This window comes from Arvicola amphibius, chromosome X, assembly GCF_903992535.2.
Source record: "Arvicola amphibius chromosome X, mArvAmp1.2, whole genome shotgun sequence".
Lineage (NCBI taxonomy): Eukaryota > Metazoa > Chordata > Mammalia > Rodentia > Cricetidae > Arvicola > Arvicola amphibius.
The window spans coordinates 21,069,736-21,089,668 of record NC_052065.1 but is presented as its reverse complement, the minus strand read 5'-3'; the positions used below and the strand labels follow the sequence as shown (position 1 = coordinate 21,089,668).

Below are 19,933 nucleotides of genomic sequence, written 5' to 3'. Positions count from 1 at the left end.
TGGATGTCTTCCTGTTTGCTCTCTACTCCAGCTTTTGAAACGAGGTCTTTCACCGATTTGCTAGACTGGCTGGCCAGTGGGCTCCAGTGATTCTCCTGTCTCTGCCTCCCTAGCACCAGGATAACAGGTACACACCCCTACCTTTGTGTGGGTGCTTCACTTCAGCTTGGTTTCTCTATTCCCTGCTGCAAACTTAAAGACTGTTTCAAAGCATGGGAACTTTCCCATGAAGCATTTGCCATTAAGTTGTCAACATGATACTCTATAATTCTGAATACTTTTCTTTTGCAGCACAGTTTCATTTACAGGAGAGCCTAAAACAGGTAAATCAACTCACGATAAAAGTGAGACGAGTGCCTTCCTCTTCTTGTAAGTGGCCTGAGGTGACTGGGAAGATGGTTCGCTCCTCTCTTGACCCAGAAAACCCTACAAAGTCATACAGATCAAGAGGATCTATTAAGGTTGACTTTAAAAACACCTGTAAAACAGCCCAGGGTATGTATATATGTAGTTATATCAAGGGTATGCACATCCGAAAAACCACCAAGTATCTGAAAGATGTCACCTTAAAGAGGCCATGTGTGCCTAATGGTGGCGTCGGCAGGTGCACCCAGGCCAAACCACGGGGCTGGACACAGGGTGGGTGGCCTGAAAGAGTGCTTAGTTTTTGTCGCACATGCCTAAAAAATGCAGAGAGCAGCGCTGAAGCCTCGCATGGCCTCCCCGTCCCACATCGAGACGGTCCTCAATGAAAAGGAACAAACTGTCCCAAAGCCAGGAGAGGAGGAGGAGGGTGCACAGAAGAAAAAGATATCCCAGAAGAAGCTGAAGAGACAAAAAGTTATGGCATGGGAATAAATTCAGGATAAAATAAATGCAGATAAAAGAAAAAAAAGTGAGTCTAGCAATTATCTGGTCTGGAGATACAGCTCAGTGATGGGGTATTTATCTAGGATTCATGAGGCCCTGGGTTTCATTCCCAGAAGTGAAAAATAGAGTAGAACTAGTCATTGTCTTAGAGGGACAATGAGTGCTACTCTGGGATTCTCAAAGGGTTCTGTATCTTATTTGTTTTAATTTTTAATGAATAAATAAAACTTGTGTATTTTTATGGCCTATTGCCATGATATTTTGAAATATACCAACATAGAATGACTGAATACCATTTATTTATTTATTTATTTATTTATTTATTTATTTATTTATTTGTTGTGTTGAGAACATGTAACACCTATTCTCAGCAATTTTAAGTATATTGTTATTAAATATAATCTTTATGTAAAATAAATCTCTTGAAATTATTCCTACTAAAATCATATGACATGAAATTATTCCCACTAAAATCATATGATATCTTGCCAATTTTGCATGAGTACTTTAATACAGTTTTTCTATAATTAAGACAATCTTCTACACAACCCAAATGCAACCAGTGAATAAAGTGAATTCATTACATTAATGTGTTATTACCATGTAATTATTATTCATTAAGTTCCACATACTGCCATGATAATATTCTTTACATAGAGAGGATTTAGTTAAAATCATGTATCATACAATTAGTTTTTTAAATTTATCTTGTATTCGTCAGTTGGGAATAATTCCATTGTCTTTCCTTGACTTTTAGAGTCTCAACACTTTTGAACAGATAGTCTAACTGTTTTGTATGCCTTAATTTTGGTTTGTTCATAATCAAGGTCAAGTTGTGAATTCTTGGCAAGGATATCATAGGCTTGATGTGTTTTTGTAATTGCTCGCATCAGCTGGTATACTGTTAAGTACGTCCTATTACTGCTGATGTTACTTGGATCACCTCACCAGCATGGAATATACCAGGACTTTTTATGATAATGTTTGCAATCTTTAAGAGTTTGGGGCACAGCTGGGTAGTGGTGGCACACACCTTTAATCTCAGCACTCTGGAGGCAGAGGCAAAGGCAGGTGGACCTCTGTGAGTTCGAGGCCATCCTGGTCTACAGAATGAGTTCCAGGACAGCTAGTACTGTTTCACAGAGAAACTCTGTCTCAAAAAACAAAAACAAAAAGAGTTTGGGGGTTGGTGAAGATGGCTCAGTGAGTAAAGGCATTTGCCCTGAAGCTTAGCGCCCCTTGACTTTGAACCCCAGGACCCACATGCTAGAAGGAGAGGACCAACTTGTACAATGTCCTTTGACCTCCACACTTGGGCCTTAGCACGTGCACCCTCACTACCCTCCCCCCCACAAAATAAATAAATGTAAGAATTTTCATTAAAAACTTGTGTTTGTTTATTTATACTGATTTGTGGTTTATTGTTTTGTTAAATGTGTTATAACTGTATTCTACCAACATATATTTTGCTGCTTTAATTTTCCAGATCTGGTAAATGGGAGACCCTTCAAGTTAGCTCCTATGTTTCTTTGACATGCTTTCGTTATTCTCCACGTACTTCCTGCAACTCCCACTTCTTCTAGCATAAAACAGTATTGACAAGCACTAGTACTCCAGGTATGGTGGCACATTGTTGCCCCAGCACTTAGGAGATGGAGGCAGGAGGATCAGGAGTTCAAGGCTAGTCATGACCACATAACAAATTCCAGGCCAGGCTGGACTAAATGAGACCCTGTATCAAAACAAAACAAAATACCAAAAAAACCCCACCCACCATAAATAGTAGTCCCAGTACTTTGTGTGTACCATTGCTTCAAGCTCTCTCAGTGAATAACGAATCCATGTGCATGTGTCTCTGTGTACACAGCTACACCTCTACTGTCTCTTTCTCCATTGCACCGCACAGCACCCCCAAGGCTGGAGCGATTCTATTGCAGCACATACACAGTAAATCGCGTCTTTGCTTATGAGGAACTTCCTTCTACTAGAACAGTTGTGCTGCTTATTGAGACATAGTTGGGTTATAAATAACTACACATCTTTCAAGTGTACCTTTTTTTGGATTTTTGAGACAGGGATTCTCTGTAGTTTTTGGTACCTGTCCTGGAACTCTGTAGACCAGACTGGCCTTGAACTCACAGAGATCTGCCTGCCTCTTCCTCCCAAGTCCTGGGCATAAAGGTGTGCGCCATCATCACCCAGCCCATTTGCTGTTTTAACATTTGAATTTATATTCATAAAATCCATCTTCACAATCAAGACCATGAGAATACCCTTCACTTTCAAAAGCATCTTTGTAGAATAAACTCTAACCAGATTTCTGGGCCTCCTTTTTTCCAATCAAAGTTGGAATGTAAAACTAACTGTCAAAACTTAGCAGTTATAAATGTTTTGCATTTCTGGTTGAACAATACCAACATCCTTGCCATATCCGAGTCTGTTTCTTAAATTTCCCGTCTCATCAATCTGTGTTTTTCTTTTTGTTTCAGTGTACCTTGTAAAACTGGGCATACCTTCTGGGAACGGTCCTGCGGGGTTGTGGTGGTCAAGTGTGGAGAGGAGAGGACACACGTAGTCTCTTCCTATGATTACATTGCAGTCTTTCACGAGCCTGTCTTTGAACTTTGAAGTTTGATATCTATCTCCTCACAGAGGGAACAGGAGTCCGGCATTTTCCTTCCTTCAGGTGGTTTGGACCCTCATGAAACATCAATAGCTTGGGCTCTGGTAAAACAATTTGACTTTTTGGAAATCCCTGTTAAGAACAGGATGCTCCGGCACATTCCAACATGTCTTCTCTTCTGTGTTCCTTGCCAGAAACCCAGGGGCATTTAGCCCTGATAATCATTGTGAGAATCATCCTTCGCTCCTGTGGGTAAAAATCACGAGTATGGGACCCCTGCTGCTTGATGATTTTTATACTTAAAATTTATATTGTTCCACCACCAGACAAACCATATCATTTTTGTAGAAGAATGACACATTCTATGGAAATCTATCTTTCAAATAACTAACATAGAAACTAGAGCCAAGTCAAACTGGTGTGCAGGGTCAAAGACACAATTTTACCGAATGCAATTAGCGTACGGAAACATACGCATCTGTTAGAAGAAGTCTAGGGATGATTGAGGAAAATAACAGGATGGCCTTACACTGCCATTCTGAGAACAGAGAATGCACTTCCTTCTAGACGACTTAGTAGCTTGCAACCGCAAAGATGGATAACCAGAAGTTGAATTCATATGTACTGGTCTCTTCTTCCTTAAGTCTAGAATATCATACAGCGTTCCATCTTTAGTCTAATGTGTGAATGACATGACCCCATGTAGCTATTTCACGCGGTTTCCCATCTCAGGTTCAATGCAGTAAGGCCTGAGCCAGCCTGAACAGTAACAACATTCCCACCCTGAGAAACAACTACCAACAATGGCAGGAAAGCAAGCCCTGGAGTTTAAGACATCTTTCTTTCTTTCTTTCTTTTTTTTTTTTTACAGACAGGGTCTCATGTAGTCCAGGTTGGCCTCAAACTTCCTATGTAGCTCTGGTTGGCCTGGAACTAGACATTGTTACCGTCATCTCTCTAGCCATCTTTAGGAAATACTTGACTGAACTTAATACTCTTTTCATTTCCTTGAGAAACAAGCTTTGAAAAAATAACAAGAGAAGCTGTTATGATTATTTAATTAATATAAGGCAAAATAACTTATGTAAGCATGTTAAGAAAACCAGATACCATTAACACAATACTGTCAAATAAGCTCAAACAAAATTAATTTTCAGAATTATTTCCTAAAAAATACTTTTAGGTGCTTTTTGATAATTGTGAGTCCTAGATGATCATGAGAATTTGATCACACCTGCTTATTGGGAATTTTGGGTCAGGTTTGTCCCTGAAGCTGAATTTGGTTTAGATAACAGCTTTTTAATAAGGAAATAATGGCTTTGTTGTGATGGGATAAAAACTCAAATAATTGAGGGCTATTCATGAAACAGATCAAATATTTAAAATTACATATAGTGTAACCTTAGGATAGAAACTATGTTATACTGGTCTAAATATTGAATTGTTGATTGCTCTTTTGAGAGATGCGGTTGAGGATGACTTTGAAATCCTAGTCCCCCGGCCTCAGCCTCCCACGTGTTGGGATTGTAGCTATGCCACCACACCTGACACTGCTGTTGGGGAAGTTCCCAGCCTTCTCATACTGAAGGGGAAGGACCATTCATTGAGATGAGCGTGCAGGAAATTGCCAGCACCGCGAGCCACTACTACACGTTGGTGGTGTCAGTGCTATACTGACAGTCAGCTAGGTCTACTTTTCCAATCACAAGGGGCTCAAGAACAACAGCTCCCTGAACCACGGGCATGCCCAGGTGGCTCTGCAGGCGGGAAACTTGGCACATTTGGGAAGCTTGGCCTTCATGGCCTCTAGGAGGCCATGGCCACCAAGATGGTGATGACTGACCAGAGTCCCGTACTCATAATCTTCAAGGAAAAATCTCCACTACTCAGTGACCCCGGATGTGCTGCACCAGGTCGCCAAGTTTGGCACTGTCCTCAAGACCATCGTCTTCACTAGGAACAGCTGGTTCCAGGTGCTGCTGCGCTATGCGCTCCACATGGGCATCCAGGGTGTTGAGCAGTCTCTGGACAGCCAGACCATCTACAATGCCTGCTGCACACCACACACCAACTTTCCCAAGCTCACTGTGCTGGTGGTTTTTGTCAGCTTGACAACAAACCTAGAAATATCTGGGAAGAGGGAATCTTAGTTGAGAAACTGCCTCTATGAGTTTGGCCTGTAGGTAAATCTGTGGAGGGTATTGTTTTGATTAATGGTTGATGGGGAAGAACCCAGCCCACTGTGGGTGGTACCACTCATGTGCAGGTGGCCCTGGGTTCTATAAGGAAGCAGACTGAGCAAAGCCCTGAAAGCAGGCCAGCAAGCAGCATTTCTCCATAGCCTCTGCTTCAGTTTCCGCCTCCGTGTTCCTGAGTCCCTGCCCTGACTTCCCTTAGCGACAGAGAATGCTCTGAGAGGTCTAAGCTGAAATAAAGCCTTTCCTCCCTGCATTACTTTTGGTCATGGTATTTTATAGCAACATCATAATTGTAACTAAGATACCATCTGCGACATTAAGTACAAGAATCACGACTACATTCCCCAAGGCCTGCTTTGGGAGGGTCAGACAGCCCCTGTGGACCAGCATCGTCGTTTTTGACCCTAATGTCTACTGACTGCTTTCCTTCCAGCCTCCAGCAGGCATGCCTTTTGCTGTAGTTGTGGCTATAGCAGGCTGCATTGCTATTCCAAGTCAGACAGGTGCCAGGATTCCATCTTTCTGGTTCACATTGAAAGTCACACACCCAAACCCCTTAATTCTCTTCGGTGTCTATGGTTATGTGAAGCAGGCAGAGATCTCGTTCAACAGAAGGAGGATATGCCGGTGCGGAGGGAAGGCAGCGGCCAGGCCCAGCTGCCGTGAGCCTCCTTCAACAAGCACAAGCTGCCTCACGCGGGCCAGGAAGACCGGGGCTTCAGCGAGGACTGACAGCTCACCACTGCACTGCTTCAGAAAGCTGGCCTCCAAATACTTTAAAAACTTCTTCCTGCCCTCTCCTGTATCTCTCCAACATCCCTCCCTCAGTGTCAGAAGGAGATCCTCAAGAACCTCTTCTCAAGCAACAGGGGAGTGACCACGGGCTTAACATTTTCCCAGTGATTGTAGTCCTGGCTCCCTGCTCTCTGCCCCATCCCTGATACCCTGAATCTTCTGACCCATCACCTCCAGCAGAAGGACCACAAGATGGTCTGATCCAGATGGATTTGTTGGAGGGGGCAGTGCAGGCACCAACCAAGCTGCACACCCACAACCTGGGCCAGTACCACTACCTGCAAGTCCTCCAAGTCCACCATCTGGTTTCTGGTGGGTAGACAACAGCTTCTGCCATTCTGAGTCATTTTTAAAAGCATCTGAATTTTCAGATGATGACATTGTACAGAAGAGATTCCCCCAGAGTCCACCAGAAAACTTCTAGAAACCACCAGCAACTTCAGCAAAGTGACAGGGCATGATATCAACTTAGAAACCCCAGTAGCCTTTCTATACATTAAAAACAAACATACTGGGGAAAAGAGCATGGACACACCCCCACTTACAATAGCATTAAAGAAATAAAATATTTTGGAATAAACCTAGGCAAGGACGTGAAATATCTTTATAATAAAAACTCCAAATCCCTGAAGGGAGAGATTGAGAAAGACACCAGGAAGTGGAAAGGTATCTTTGTTCACGGGTTGGTAAAATTAATATTGTGAAGATGACAATCCTACCCAAAGCAGTTTACAGATTCAGTGAAATCCCAGTCTAAGTCCCCACAATATTCTCACAGAAATAGAAAAGAATTCTAAAATTCACATGCAGCCAGGAAAGACCCTGGATAACCAAAGCAATCCTGAACCAAAAGAACCATGTTGGTGGGATTGCTCTTCCAGGATTCAAGATGTATTGTAGAGAGGTATAGTAACAAAACAATATGGTACTGGCATAAAGACAGCCATGTTTGCCAATGGAACAAAATAGAAGACCCAAACATGAGTACTGATAACTACAGCCATCTGATATTTGATAAAGGGGCAAAAAAAACCCATACTCTGGAGAAATGACAGCATCTTCAACAAGTAGTGCATGAAAGAAAACTGTATGACCACATGCAGACGAATGGAATTAGACTCATATCTATCACACTGCACAAAAATCAGATCCAAGTACGCCCTCAACTTCAATTGGAAACCAACCTGAAACAAGAAAATCGTTAGAAGTAAACATATGTAGTAGAAGGGAAGGGAAGGGAAGGGAAGGGAAGGACTTTCTGAACAAGACTGCATTTGCTCAGGGATCAAGGTCACCAGCTGACAACAGGGACCTTATAAAACTGCAAAGCTTCTGTGCAGCCAAGGAAACAATAAAGTGAAGAGGAAGCCCACAGAATGGGAGAGAATCTTTGCCAGCTCCACATCTGACAGAGGATCAATATCTAGACTATATGAGGAACTCAAAGAACAAAGAGTCAAGGAAACAAACAACCCAATTAAAAAGTGGGCTAGGGATGTACACAGAGAGTTCCAAGAGAAGCAATAAAATCAGCTTCTTCAAAACGGGTTCCTCTTCCTTAACAATTAGGGAAACACAAATTAAAACAACATTGACAGTCCACCTCACCCCAGTCAGAGTGGTTAAGATTAACAAAGCATCGACAGCAAACGCTAGTGCAGATGTGGAGAAAGAGGAACCCAAATTCACTGTTGGTAGCAATGCAGACTGGTGGCCCCACTCTGCAAGTCAGTATGCAGAATCTTCAAAAAGCTAAAACTAAATCTACCAAATAACCTAGCTAGGGCACCCCTTAGGTATATGCCCAAGGGCTATCCTACTCCACAGATCCTTGCGCAGCCATGTTCACTGGTTCTCTATAGCTAAGAAATGCAATCAAACTAAATGTCTTTTAACTGACATGAATAATGAAGATATGGTCTAAAAAGGTCCAAGAATCCAGTGTTGTTTAGTCCACAAGGCTGGGTGTCTCAGTTGGTCTTCAGTATATGCCAGAATCCCGAAGAAGGAGGTTCTAATGCCAGTGGATTTGTGGGAGGGAGGGAAGGGGAAGGAGGGAGAGAGGGATGGAGGAAGGGAGGGAGGGAGGGAGGGAGGGAGGGAGGGAGGGAGGGAGGGAGGGAGGGCAAACAGGCAAAGAGCAAGCTTCCTTCTTCCATGTCCTTCATATAGGCTGCCAGCAGAAGGTGTGGTCCAGATTAAAGGTGGATCTTCTCATCTCAAAAGATCTGCAATAAAACTGGGCTTTCTCACTTCAAATGATTTAGTTAAGAAAAATATCCTGCCTTGCTGTGGTGGCTCACACCTTTAATCCCAGCACTTGGGAGGCAGAGGCAGGCCGATCTCACCTCCAGGCGAGTCCGGCAGCCTGGCCCGCACCATAGGCTGCCTATGCCGTTCAGCAGCTGCAGCTGCCGTCCTGATCCTTGTAACCAAGTGATGGGATGCTCCTGTGTCATTGACCAGATGAGAGGCCCTTGCCACTCTCAGCTTCTGAGATTTGTGTGACCTTTTCTGTGGGTGCAGACCTGTGCCTAGCAATGTTTCCAGTAGACCAAACATTCGGAACTTTCCCCATTTATACGCAGTTTTCTGTAACGTTTTGTAGCCATGATATAATGACATGACTGTATTCTAAGCTTTTATGTCCCCACACTCTTCTCCTCCTTCCTGATGGCCAGATTACAGGTGGGACTCAAGCAGGCACAGCCTCTACCTGCCTTGCCTGGAGAAACAGTTTCGAAACTGTCAGGGCATTTCTGCCTCCAAATTTTGTTTCTGCTCATCTCTTACTTGGGCCCAGGTAGAAGGGCTGATGTCCAGGTATTAACTGGCCCTCCCCATCTCCCACCCCTACACTTAGTCTGTCTTCCAGGGAAGGTGTCCCTTGACTTCAAGGTTCTGTGAAGAAGCAAGGCAAGAGTGTAAAAATTTATGATTTTATACCTGTGGGAGGAATCAATGCAGTGTTTTTGTTGTTACTGTTGTTATAGTGATAGGTGTACACACACACACACACACACACACACACACACAAACACATATGTGTGTTCCATTAAAGCCATTTTAAAACCTGTTCTTTCCCTTTGGAGCTGTAGAGGCACCTGGAAGACTCAGTAAGCTTCTGTGCCCTGTGGTGCGTGGGGGGGGGGGACACATTAAAATAAATGGAACTAACATTCAAACAGTGAGATTTCAATGTCAAGTTTACCTACTCTAGAACTCACCCTACTTTGATTATAATAAATATAAATAAAACTCTACCTTAAAAGTTTGTTTTATATAGTTACCTTAACGTTTAACATAAATTCTTTTAACAATTGAGAAGAAATTCCAACAGATAATTTTCAGTCCCCACACCTGTCTATAGTAGAAGTAACAACTCATATGGAAGGCATGGGCATTGGTACTTGGGCTTACTGAGATGCAAATGTAGCTACAGTCACACAATGGTCTGTATATTTGTATAAAACTGGCAGTAAGGTACTCTGATTAATTGGAAGCTTATTTTTAAAATTTATTTTATTATTTTATGTGTATGAGTGTTTTGCCTGCATGCATGTCTGGTGCCAACAGAGGGTGGAAGAGGGTGTCGGATCTCCTGGAACTGGAGTTACAGACAGTTGTGAGCTGTCATGTGGCTGCTGGGAGTCGAACCTGGGTCCTCTGGAAGAACAGTGAGTGCCTTTAACTACTGAACTATCTCTCCAGCCCTGGTAACTTACTTTTAATGGTTATAGCAGAGTGACCATAAGAACACCCAAGATCAATTAGGCCTATTAATTCCTTGCCTCTGATATTTCTGCCCCCATCGCCACAAAGTTACCATAAGAGACAAACGCCAGTGCTTGTTCAATCCTGAACATCTGCTAGTTAAAGTTTTATGTATGACCAGCCTGGACATTGGAACAATAATTGCCCCCAATACTAGGCTTTCTGGTTTTATGCTTTGTCCAGTGAGTAAATTAGTTGTATGTTGGGAGAGTGACTGTACCTCTCTCAAAGGAAGGGAGGGCCATCAAACACATGAAGATTGAACTTTGTAGCCTAAAAGGCTCACCCTTCTCCAGCGATGTTTATCTGCTGAAGCTCCTCTATAAAACTGACTGTTAGACCCCAGCATCAGAACAGGTCCCATCATCTGCTTAGTTGATTCCAGGATAATTCTCTCTAGGGCAGGTAAAGATACTTCTTTTCTATTAGAAAATTAGGGCCACTTGCTTTGTCCTGCTTGAATTTCTTTTCCTCTCTTATCTCAATAGTTTGGGTCAATGACATTTCTCTCAACCTATGCTTGCTACTTTGTTGTCGTGTACTTTGGGGGCATTGGTTTTCTGCCAGTACTTCCTGAACTTGACTTCTACCCAGTTAACTTTGTTAGGAAGAGATATTATGTCCAATCTCCAAACTACATTTATTTCATGAATCACCTCATCCTCATTTCCTTGACCAATCAGGACTTCCCAATCCTCTCTGTCCTCCAGTTTCTCTTCCTTATTAACACCCTGTCTCTGTCTGTGGTACATGGACCACAGTGTTCTCTAAAATTCTTCCCATTTTCAATACACTTAACTGATCACTCTGATTCCTACATAAGCCTCCATACCCCTGCAAACTAAAGTCCTTCAAAGGACTCCAACCTCTTCTCCAATTCTTTTTTTTTTTTTCGAGACAGGTTTCTCTATGTGTAGTCTTGGATGTCCTGGAGCTTGCTTTGTAGACCAGGATAACCTCAAACTCACAGAGATCCACCTGCCTCTGCCTCCTGAGTGCTGAGATTAAAGGCGTGCACCACCACAGCCCAGCTTCTTTCCAAATTCTTAAAGTCTAGCATCCTTATACCCAGCAGTTCCCCATGTAAACCCTCCCATTCCCACTGCCCAGGATCTTGGTGGCTCTTTCCATCTAGCTCGAGGTCTTAGGCTCATTAATTAATTGTTGGTCTTCTACCCCTGCTGTCTCCAACCCGTACCCCCTCTTCAGTACCCTCTTCCATCACATTCCCTATTTCACTGTCTTAGATCTTAAAGATGCTATCTTTACCACTGTTCAAATCTTCACATGCCAGAATATGGACTACTACTCTTAAAATGAACTCCATCAGCTCCCATTTGTATCAAAACCTACTCCGGGGCTCTCCCAGTAGTCCACAAAACTTTCAGTTGTTCCCACGTTATTTCCTTTAAACTCTCTAGCAACCCCAGACTGTCAAAAGGCCAGATGACTACAGGAAGGGATATCTAGCTTTACAAACTCAACAGTTTAACCCATTTGAGTTACAAACAATGTAAAAATATATCGTTCCACACTCAAAGTGTTTTTATTATTGCAACTTCTTTTTCCAACCAAACAATACAGTCTACGAATGGTTAGAAATACTACCACGAGTAGAAGAGAATCTAACTCATGCTTGGGAATAGGTCTCACCAGAGGCTTCCCCCCCGCCCTTCTACCTGTACTATTAAACTTGACATAGCACCCTCCAGTGTCCCTTCACTGGGAGCTACAACCATAGAAGGACTTTACTCCCTATTCAAAAACCTTTCCCATCACCCTCTGCAAGGCAGAATACTGCTAATCTCTACTTGGCTTGATTTACCCCCTTTCTCCACAGAACGGAGGCATTTTCTGTGTTGCTATCACTCTGAACACTAGTTTATCTGATACCTGCCTTACTCCCTCACCCAACTGCCCCTTCACAAACCCTTGAAGAAAAACCAACCCTTGATGATCTCTGGGAGCAAACGAGCTGGGTCTCAGGACTCCTTTCCGAGGTGCTATCTGGTTTGGGTCTTGGCACTCAGTCCAAACAAAACTTCCCTGTCTACAAGCCAATATGTAAGATATCCCACTCTCTCAGCACAAGGAATACAGAGACATCTAAACTGTCTGGTAGGGATGGTACTTCAAAATCAGCTGGCCCTACATTTCCTAACAGCCAACAAAGGTGGGGTCCGTGCCCCACTCCAAGGAGAATGCTGTTTTTATGTCGGTGAAACCAGGCAGGAACTGCGGAGCCTTGATGCCATTATTTAAAAGGCCAATAATCTAGAAAACTACAATAAATTGGGGCTCAAACTGGTTCAAATGGAAGTCAAATACCTGGTCCTGGTTTCCTTGGCTAACTCCCTTCCCCAGCCCTATTCCTGTTTTGCTCCTTATCCTGCCTTTTACTCTTTTGACTTTCATAAGGAAAAATCCGACCTCTTTCAGGGATCTATAGCCTCGTTGGCTAAGCTCCAGCACTGCAGTGCAGTGTTAACCCTTTCCAAAATTCCTCCTGCGAGCGGGGAGGGCAGCTCTACCTCCCTGAGCAGCAGGAAGCTGTCAGGGAAGGTTAAGGTCAATTCACCAATGGAGGGGAATTTTCAAATCCAAGAGGAAGCTCGAAAGGCCCAAACAATATCATTTTTAACTACAAATGCCTTCCTCTTGCCTTACCCTCGTCTTTGAGTCTTAGTTAAGTGGAAAAGCACTGTGTCCTAACGAACATTTGCAGGTGGCCCTGTTGGACAAAAGGGTTTACTGCATGATTCACTGCAGCTCCCTGTGTCACCAAGATGGCTGAGAAGGTGAGGGAGACGTGGGAAAGACAGAGTAGCCAACTGGTTTTTTCTGCTTATTTTTGATTAATATTGTTATTTATATTTTACTTTTTATTTAAGTGTTATTATTTCTTTTAAAGTTTTTCTTTAGAAGACACTACAAGGGTGAGGGGAGGATATGGACAGCCTGGGAAATGAGGGGATTGGGGTGCATGATGTGAAATTCCTAAAGAATCAAGAAACAATTATAGTAAAATTAAAAACTACCATGTCCATCCTGAGACGCCTGTCTGCTAATTCAGATAAGGACTAAATGAGGGAGATTCAACTGTTTTGTGCAATATCCTTGGAATAATTTTGTAACTGCCCTATGGGTAAGTCCTTGGAGCCAGCCCCTCAGTTACCTTACAGACAAATTCTTGAAATCTGCCCTATAGGTAATTTCTTGTAAGTAGCCCTCCAACTACCCTACAGCCCACTCCTTAGAGGCAAGTCCTGTAACTGACCTGTGTGTAACTTCTCAGAAGCAGTTTCTAGCTTTGCTCCACCCTGTATGGACTCCAGCCCTGCTAAGAAACCTACCCATCTTACTGTTTGGTCTCTTTCAGTCTATGGAGAGTGAGTACATTTCTTTGCCTTATCTGATCTTGGTGCAAATCTTGGCTCCCTCAAACTCCAGGCTTACTTTCCACTTAGTAACATGCATACAATAAAAGTGAAATGGGAATAATGCCCAAAGACTTTTCATTTCTTGCGTACACAGATTGCCTACGGAGGACAAGAGGGAATGGTCACAGTAGTTCTTTTTTGATTATTTGCTTGTTTCTTGTTTTTTGTTTCTCTCAAGATAGAGTTTCTCTTTGTGGCCACCCTGACTATCCTGGAACTCACTTTGTAGATCAGGCTGGCCTTGAGCTCACAGAGATCTGCCTGCCTCTGCCTCCTGTGTCACCACTGCCCGGCGACAATAGTTCTTTTAACAGTGGCTGCCAGCTTAGAAGTTATCATGGCTTTGGAAGACTGAGCAGAAGCCTAGCATGGTTGCAAAGATGACCACTTTCTGTGAGAGCACATGTGCAAGCTTCCCTGTCAAATGTACGTTGGCAAAATCAATGGCGCTCATTGCCAGCCACCCACTGTTTGCATTTCTGTGCAGTGTGGAATGGATAAAAGGGTTTTTAAAAAGCTGATGTGGTGACATATGACTGCGATACATGTATGTGTATATGACTATGTATGTGTACACATGTTGCTGGGATGAATGGGAAAATGTCTGACTTATGAATGAGAAAGACCTAAGTATGTAGTCTCCAGTAAGCGAATCAGAGAGAGGTTATGATTCACATTGTGTCCTGTGGCTCACTCTCAACTCCATCACTTCCTTACAGGAAGGGACCCTGTCTGAATCACCTGTGCCCCTATACTTCCCGAACGCTGCCTAAAACTAAACTGATGTTACTGAGTATATATGAAGGAATGGTGAGCCATCTTAACCCTTAATCTGAAAACCAAGAATTTGACTTGATGATACTTTGTGACTTTGCCATCCTATATCTCTATGGCAACCCACACATACAGATGTCTAAACATTTACCAATACAGCACCTTCCTTAAGCTGGGCAGGGTGGTATATGTCTGTAATCCAACACATGGGAAAAGCTGAGGTAGGAGTCACCACAAATTCAATACCTGTCGGGCTACATAGAGTAGTACATCTCAGAAAATAAATCTTCCTCCTTGACCTTGATCCCTGAGCAAGCTCACACCAATTCAGATCTCGCCCTGAAGTGCTGCCCACGTGAAGCAAGCAAGTGACCATGAACTCATCTCAAGAGCTCTTTACTTTTGTCCTGCTCATTTTGGGGACTTTACGGGTGGAGACACACACTTTTTGTTCTGGCCTGGCCCATTACCTGTCTTTTACTCCACCCAGCACACGTGAGGATAGTTCTCCATCCCATTCTGCCTGCTACAGCCAGAGCACAATAACTCTGTTTGCTATCCTGCATTTATCTAATCAGGAAGTTCAATCCACAACCCAGGCTTTCCCTTGTTCATTTCAAACTTATGGTCATCCTTGCTTTGGCTCAAGTCCCCCACTGCTCCACAGGCAGAATAGAAAAAAAATCTAGTTATCTTGGTCCACACTAGAATCCTTGAAAGCCAGCCAGTGTAGACTAGGGTCTTTCTCTACTGCTCATAGCTATACAGTAGTAGTTGGAGAATCAGAGACATCAGAATATGTATTTAGTATTGCCTAGATCACTGATCACTGCAATGCCTTTGCCACTAGGTCTTCATAACAGATTGACCTTCTTTTCTCTAGCTCCAAATATATATGCCTAACAGCCTCCTGCATGTCTCCGGGCGCCCCCACATGCATTTCTAATTTGATAGAAGAAAGAATTCTTCATTCAAATCCTGCTTCCCTTGGCTTTTGTTCCTTATTTCTCCTTGCTCTGCATGAAGCCAATGACTTTCTCAGCCCTCCTCAACCTAATGCTCACTCCAGAGTTTTCGCATCAGTTTATTCAAATGTGCTTCCACAGAGGTGTTTCTTTTTAATGAAAGTAAACTCTTCAATGCCTTAAAGTCAAGCCCACCACATTCATGCAATGTGTTGATTGTGATCCTAAGTCACTTTCATAATTCCAAGAGGGCAAAGGAAGGAATTTCTCAGAACTACATTCATACCAAAGTTCTTCAAGAGTGTGCTCCCTGTCACAATGACAGCTAGAATGGGACACATTCTCATTATGAATGGCATTGTCGAATTTATTGAATAAACATATGAGCTATCCTGTTAAATGTGATTTTCTATTGCTTATGCATATCTGTATTGATATAAAAGAAAAATGGATGCACTTACAGGAAAAATTATTTGTTGATTACCTAAGTTAATTAATATATACCTAAAGTACATAATACTTTAACTATTTTTCTGCAATGACTTTTTAAAAAATAGTTTTAGCTTTGAAGAATTTGCTTGTAAAATGCCTTGCAGTTATAGCCTGTGTTCTGTTTACATTGTGAAATAAGTGCTACCTTATTCATAGCTAATTAATTTTGTTATTTTATTCAACTGACATTCCTAACTGAGAAAAACATGCTAGATTTTAGTAGCATCATGAGTTATTATACTGGACATGAATTCCATAAAACGAACAACTCTAAGAACTGCTCATAAGCCTTGCTTCAGTAAAGCACACAGTAACAGCCTTTCTTTTCCGTTCTTCAGGATTGCATCGTTTTGCTTTTTTCCATCCCTTCCTCCCTTCGTTCTTCTCTTCCTTCCTTTTCCCCCTGCTCTTTGAGACAGGCTTTCCTGTAGCCTATTGGCTTGGAACTTGCTGTATAGCCAAGGATGACTGTCACTTTCTCACCTTCCTGTCTCCAGCCCTGGGATTACAGGCATGCACACCACACTCAGCTTTAGGGAGTGTCGGTGATCAAGTGCAGGGCTTTATGTACGCTAGTTAAATGCTCTGTGAACTGAGCTAGATCTCCAGTCCCTGTTTGTTTGAGACGGCATCTCACATAGCCCAGGCTTGCCTTAGATTCCTGATTCTCACGCTTCCATCTGCTGAGTTTGGGGATTATAGACATATACTATCAGGCCTGAATTTTACATTGCATTTCTTGATCAATGTTGTTTATTTTTTATATATTGCACATTGGTGAGACAGCGATTGTTATGCCTTGCCTCATGACTGCATATGGTGATGTCACTTGTTCAAGAGTTAATATCCACGTGGAAGTATCAAATTCGTCACGACATAAAATCTCCCTAAAAGATAGTCATGTCAAGTGCTAAAACACCTATCCGCTTCAAGTCAGATTTTCCCTGTTTGTAAGAAATGTTTCTTCCAAGAATAGCTTTGACACATAAATGAATAAATTTTTCATTTTTTAAAATGTGATCAAGCCCTTCTGGCAAGAATTACTTAAATAACATGTCTTCTTTCATTTGCAATTCTATTGTTAAAGAGATATTGACAAGAACATGAAATAAGTAGGCTTTGCTTAATGGATTTTAAAAATAGTCCAGAATTTTGGAGTCCTCAGTTTCAGAATTGAAGTATTAATTTGCTTCAGATAAACTAAGAATTTTCTCAACTCCATTTGTTAAAAAGAACCAGTGGACTTTTGAATGTATGAGAAATGAATAATACCAGATGCCAACAAAAATCTTAAAATTCTTTAATTGCTCAATTTAACTTGCATAAATGCCAAAGTAAGAGAACAATTGCGTGACAATTATTTCAAGTTAACAGAAAGAACACCAGATGCTATTTGAGGGTTATTATGAAGAATATAGACAGGACCACTTTCAGAGAAGTCTGCATGCTTTGCTCCACCTTTGATTATTGTTCACATCCATGAAGTTTGTATTTATACAATTTGGGTGAAAAGCAGAACATTTTCCTCATTAATCCTAGCTGAATAAGAAAGTCTCTGCAACAATTTGTTCTTATTTCTGAAGTCTGAGCTGGAAGAGACTTTCCTTATAGGCTTTATCCCAAGAAAAGTGGTACACAAGTGAAGGCAGAATTTTGTCTGCATTGTGGGGAGTGCTTCAGGGGCTTTGCTGTTAAGGATCTGAGATGTTTAGATGTTTGGTAGTTTTTTATAATATCAGATAGACCTGCTACATTGTGAACACTGGTTCTCAACTGGTGGGTCATGATCTCCACAGGGATCACATATTAGGTATCCTGCATAGCAGATATTTATGTCACGATTCATAATAGTAGCAAAATTACAGTTATGGAATAGCAATGAAGCTAATTTTATGATTGGGGTCACCACAACATGAGGAACTGTATTAAAAGGTTTTATCATTAGGAAGGTCGAGAATCACTTTTGTAGATTGTTGAGGTAGATTTCATTCTGCTACATGGGAAGTTGATTTCAATTTTTGAATCAGAAAAGAATTCTGGTAGCAATATTTTCAAATTGTCACTTGAGACTGAAGACTGATGATGATAAGCAGGGTCAAAGACAACTATAATGCCTGCCGTGATGAATTATCTTCACTGGAATTTATATTAACCAAATATTTGGCATTTTATCACTCTCTTTGGTTCTAGTTTGGGAAATTATATCTCCCACTGAGATGCTACATATTGGCTTATATCTATTTCACTATCATTTTTATATTAAAGAAACAATCGCACATTGTACTAAGATCCTTAAAAGAATGTTTCCATTCCATATATAAGAAATATGGGCTGTTGATAGCATTTATCATCACATTTAAACTTGTGTTTTGACATTTTCACATTCAAATATATAAAAATAAAAAAATCACAGCCATCACGAAAAATGAAAAGCAAACTGCTAAGACAGTGGACTCTGTCTTGCCCTTATCAAAACAATGGGGTGCAATTACCCACTCACAATGTGCACCATTTCTTTATTAAATTTTTCATTGTGAAGTCTATAACATAATGTTGTAGGATACATATAGACAACAATAGCCATATTGTGAAGTAAATGAGTATATCTATTACCTAACACAATTAACCTCTTGTGTGTGTGTGTGTGTGTGTGTGTGTGTGTGTGTGTGTGTAGACGGCAGGAGAATTCTTACTTACCATGAAAAAAAATCCCAACTCTTAACTAACTGTAACTAAAGAGTCTTGAAAGGGCTGTGAACTGGGAAATTGATCTTGATACCTGATACAAACATGTTGAGAACGCTGTTTGTCTGTGTTTAATGCACAGTCTTCTAGAATAACAAAGGAGCTCTAGGAAGATTTGAGAAGGGAGTGGTGGACATAGACAAGTGAGAGCACCGAGGGACTGACTTTTTGTTGTTGTTTGTGGTTTTTGAGACAGGCTTTTCCTGTGTAGCCCTGGCTGTACTGGAAGAACTCGAAGATCCGCCTGCCCCCACCTCCTGAGTGCTGGGGATTAATGGCATATGCCACTACATCCGGGTCAACATGTTCTGGTCCTGACCAAAAGGCAAATTAGAGTGGCCCTGAAATCTCTGACCCTGAAAATAGGGGACTAGATTATTGGCTAAAATGTTTTCAACAAACCACCCTTTTCTGTTTCTTGGACACAGTTTGTTTAGCTAACTCTGACCATCAGTCTTACCACCCAGGAATAGTTCTCTTAATAGTGGCAAGAAATGCAGGAGAGATTTTGGCAGATCAAGTGTACTTTTGATGTCAGTATATTGGTCATTTGGGAGTTACACTGAGTGTATTGAGAGTATAGCCATATATATATATATATGTATATATATATATATGATATAAAATGTTTGATGGTGTTGCTAAGACATGTCAGTTGTTTTGAAGTGTTTATGTTATGCTTATTCCCATATAGTTCATGGGAATATGGGATGCATTTTAAGGAAATCAGTTTTTATGTTTTCAAACTTCTGTGTTTATTCCTTCCTAAACATGTTCTCCTTCATCACTGCACATTTTACAATCTGTTTTCTTTTTATAAAAGAAAAGCAAATCTTACAGCAAAGCCAAAATTTGACCTGAGTGCACTGTGTCAAAAACCTTCAGCCAGACATTCAGCGGCGAGGAAATGCCAAAGACTGGGTTCAATGCTGAGAAAATGAGTGATTTTATTCTTGGGAACGAAACCGTTTTGTGAGACACATACTTTCCAAATCTTTGTTTTTAACAAAATGGAAAAAAAAAAAAAAAAGAAGCTCAGTGTATTTGGCAGCTGCGAAGTCAATATAAGAAGTTCTGATGATGGGCAATCACAGGAATTTGAGGACGTTTTGAAGGCATTCATAGAACTGAGTGCCACTGTGCTAACAGTGCTCTTCATTCTCATATGCTTGTTTCTTTCCAAGTGCTTAAATCTGCCTGGATGAAAGCAAGGAAACCAGTGCCGCTTAATGCCGTCTTACTGGAAGTAGAAGATCG

At 41.6% G+C, this 19,933-nt stretch overlaps 1 pseudogene; it reads left to right on the top strand.

The window, feature by feature from the left end:
• The first annotated feature begins 395 nt into the window (after nt 1-395).
• Nucleotides 396-858, top strand: LOC119805153 (annotated as a pseudogene).
• The last annotated feature ends 19,075 nt before the right edge of the window (nt 859-19,933 follow it).